Raw genomic sequence first — 4,416 nt, 5'->3', positions numbered from 1 at the left:
GATGCTTTTTCCTCTAATAGGAGATACATGGCAGGCCATCAAAAATAATCTATATTTATAATTTAAAAGGGCTATATGGTAGGACAAACAAGATATCAATTATATTTGTAATTATATGAATTCCTTTCAAAGGTGGTAAAATTTAAAAAGATATTTCTAAATGAGAGCCATCTAAGATATATTTCCTGAGAGATAAAGAAAAAATTCATGTTTATATGATTCTCCTTGTAAGGCAGGAGTCAAAGGAAGAATTATTTTATTTAATTTTGTTTTAATCTTACCTTGTGCTAACCATGAACTATTCCTACTGAAGACAGTATGTTTTTGCAGTTAATAGATCTTAAATTATTTTTCAGCATAGTGAACATATTATGCTGGTTGGACAGGATTGTATTCCAGAATGTCAGACTTACAAAGCAAGCATTAAAATCAGAGCTCTGCAATATACTTTGAGAGAATTATGTGTTTAAAATAATTTAATAAATAAAATATAGACACAAATAGAATTATAGCTGTCATTTACTGAGATGCACAATGGAAATGAAGGCATATTTTGAAATTTTACAGTGTATCACTAGTAACCATGTGTTTAGAAAGAAAAACGTAGCACTGAAAATTAAGTGAAACATACCAGTGAATTATCAAACTGTAGACTAAAATTTTGTGTAAGAATCACTGTTTAATAACTATTGTTAAGGTAATAAAATAAAGAAGTAAAGAGATTATCCAAGAAAATCGATGAAAAGTTTTGTTATTTTTGAGAATTGATATCAAACAAAAATTTAAATATAGCCATGAATTAAAAATTGAAAATAAAACAACTGAGTCAATGATATAAAGACAGAAGAAATACCTGATAAATTAAAGAAAGTGTGAATTACTCTTCACATTTTAAAAGGGAAATTGTTGCCATCCAGCTGAATGAACCACTGCCAGCGAATGACACAATATGACTGAAAAGCATTCATGAAGAGATGATATTGTGGGGTGGTAACCACCTGAAGGGCCAGTGGTTGTCCATTGAACACTGCTGTTTCTTGCTTCTTCTAAAGATAAAACAGGGACATGCATGCATATTACCACATAGGACTATCACAGTTCATCCTACTGAGCCTCTCAGAGGATCCAGAAGTTCAGTCCATTCTCTTTGGACTCTTCTTGTCCATGTACCTGGTCAAAGTGCTTGGGAACCTGCTCATCATCCTGGATATTACCACTGATTCCCACCTCCAGAACCCCATGTACTTCTTCCTCTGTAACTTGTCACTTGTGGATATTGGCATCGTCTCCACCACAGTCTCAAAGATGCTGGGGAACATCCAGGCACAGAACAAAGATATCTCCTACACAGAATGCCTCACTCAGGTATACTTTTTAATAACTTTTGCAGGAATGTATAATTTTCTACTGACAGTGATGGACTATGACCACTTCATAGCAATCTACTACCCCTGAAATACACACTCAACATGCACTCTTGGATCTGTGGCCTATTGTTTCTGTTATCTTGGATTATAATCATATGGGTCTCCCTGATTAATGTTATCCTGCTGTTGCAATGCAACTTCTCTACTAGCACTGAAATTCCTCATTTCTTTTGCCAACTGGCTCAGGTTCTTAAAGTTACCAACTCTGAAATGCTCATCAATAACATCTTTCTATATGTGGCAATTGTCCTAATGGTGGTGTTTCCTGTCTGGTGGATCCTCTTTTCTTACTTTCAGATTGTCTCCTCCTTAAGGAAAATATCCTCCACTACAAGCAGGTATAAAGCGTTTTCTACCCATTTGTCTCATTTCTGTGTGGTCTCCTTGTTCTATGGAACAGGATTTGGGGTCTCCTTCAGTTCTAAATTGATCCATTCTTCTCAGGAAAAACCAGTGGCCTCTGTGATGTACACTGTGGTGACCCCCATGCTGAACACTTCATCTACTGCCTGAGGAACAGGATGTGAAGGAGGCCCTGGGAAGACAGCTTGGCAGAGCAGCCTCTTGTCCTTCTAGGATCACTGATCTCAGAACTAAGAGGATGTTACTGCCCATAAGACAAATGCTGTGAATTTCAATAGGGTGAGTCTGTTTCCCTCCTAAGTGATATGCTTAATTTCTGTTATTTCTGAAGAATCTATTTTTGTCATTTAAATATTTTTATATTTGTTTTGCTTTATCAATTTCTCAGTATTTTCTTTGTAGTTGTGTTTTTATGCCTGAAACACGAACTTTCAAATTTGGTAAGATTTCCCAGACATTTCTGAGATTTTTGAACATGATGGAAACATATCAAGTGAAGATGTCTTTTTTCAAAAATATTCACTTGACTGTTGATGATTTTCACCATAATATGGTTCTAATCTTACTTTTCCAAAAGGAAAGGAAATATAGATAATCAAAATACTTATCATATCAGGCTAAACTTGTCATTTTGCATTTAGACTGATGGAATGCCTAGAGTAGCTGTGAGCTACTATAATTTTGGAGAGTATTACTTTATTCTAATGCAGTTTCCTTTCCTTATTTTTCTCCTTACATCTTTTCCCTCATCTTCCTGCTTTGCTTATTTTCTTCCTTGTTTTCTGCACACTTTTTCTCCCTCCCATTCCCTGCTTTCTCCTCCTTAATCATTTGGACATTTTCATTTGTTAATAATAACTTCCTCCTTTCATTTTTAATGTTGAATAATGCTCTATTGTGTAAACAAACTTTTATCAACTCAGTTTTAGAAAATTATTTTGAAGATTTACATATTTTAGCTGTTATTAATACACCAAAATAGATATGGTTGCATATTTATCTGTTTCAGTATAGTCATATGCAATATATGTATGCTTTAGTCAATGACAAAATGTACCTGATCAGATGATCCTATAACATATTCCTTAATGAAGTCATGAATAACACAACCACCAACAATAAAAGAGCACTAGGAAGGATGTGTTTCTCAAAAGTAAGAAATATTCCTTAAGATTTATAAGTATTAATTATGAATGCATCTCCTGTGAATATGCCAATTCAAAATATTAGAGTGCCGTTTTCCAGTTTATCTCCTTTATTAAAGATGCATTTCTTTTTCAGCTTGTCCTCAAAATATAGACCTACAAAATTGAATACCTGTCTGAGATGGTACCTCATAAATCCCTCAGAGAATGCATAGCTGCTATTCCTGCACAAGTGTCTGGTCACAGTTCTTGGGAATCTGCTTATCATCCTGGACATGACCTCTGACTCCATCCACCATACACCCATATATTTCTTGTTCTTTATTCTGTCCATTAATGACATGTTTCATCACCACCCTGTACCCCAAGATGATTTTGAATATTTAAACTCAGAACAGAGTCACCTTCTAGGTGGACTTTCCTATGCAGACTAATATTTTATAATATTTGAATGTATAGATGTTATGGTTATCATTGTGCTAGACCTAAGGGGTATGTCTTAGTTTCCTCATCACTGAGACAAATACCCAACAGCCACAACTTATGGGAGGAGAGGTGTATTTTGGATCATTGTATTAGAGGTTTCAGTCTATAATTGACTGGCTTCAAGGCAGAAACAGCAAGGTGGAATACCTTGGAAAGTTTTTCACATCTTGGTGGCTAAGATACAGAGAGAAAGGTGGAGCTGGTGAGAGAAATATACCTTCCAGGTCATCTCTGCAATAACCTGCCACTTCCAATCTCATCTCCCAGCATCTACAAATACAGCACTGCCATGATCCAACCACCTTTCAAAAGCCCCATCTCTGAATGCAGAAGAGATTTGTGAGGTCATTATTTATCTAAACTCTAACAACTTAGTTTATGGTCCTTGTTCACATCCCATAGTACACAGTGATTATGAACATTCACCTCTGTATATTCATATATTTGGTATATTTTAGTTAAATTTTTTGACCCCCATCTTTAAAGTGTTATTGGATTGCAATTCACTGGCAGCAAGGATGTGTACATTATAAATTTCTTCTTTGAGCTTCTCAAATGCTTGATCTGAGCTCTCTGACACTTTTAACTTTAACATGATCATGGATTTTACTCTCATCATATATGTGGTTTTCCCATCTCAAGGATGATTTTATATTACTATAAAACTATTTCCTATGTTCTAAATATTCCATCATCAGGTGGGAGCTATAAAGATTTTTCCACCTGTGGATCTGAACTGTCAGTTGTTTTCTTATTTTGTGGAACAAGCCTTAGCATGTCTATTTTGAGATATCTCATCCTCCCCTAGAACTGGTTATTAAACCCATAATTTGTATAATTCTCACCGTTATTCTGAATCCATTCCTTTGCTTTCTGAGGAATAAGGGCATTAGAAGGACTCACAGAATAACAGTATAACTTCAGGACCTATTATATCCATTTGGAGTTCAGGTTGGAGGACTAACAGAGAGATTGTCTTGAATCATAGAAAAATT

At 35.1% G+C, this 4,416-nt stretch overlaps 1 pseudogene; it reads left to right on the top strand.

Moving 5' to 3' along the window:
• Positions 1 to 1,065: 1,065 nt before the first annotated feature.
• On the top strand, positions 1,066 to 2,058 carry LOC106008261 (olfactory receptor 7D4-like; annotated as a pseudogene).
• Positions 2,059 to 4,416: the final 2,358 nt, after the last annotated feature.

This window comes from Heterocephalus glaber, unplaced genomic scaffold (assembly GCF_053883595.1).
Source record: "Heterocephalus glaber isolate CG9 unplaced genomic scaffold, H.glaber_assembly_v1.0 deba00001532, whole genome shotgun sequence".
Taxonomy (NCBI): domain Eukaryota; kingdom Metazoa; phylum Chordata; class Mammalia; order Rodentia; family Bathyergidae; genus Heterocephalus; species Heterocephalus glaber.
Note: the sequence above shows the minus strand (reverse complement) of the source record. Positions and strands in the feature narration are given on the sequence as shown.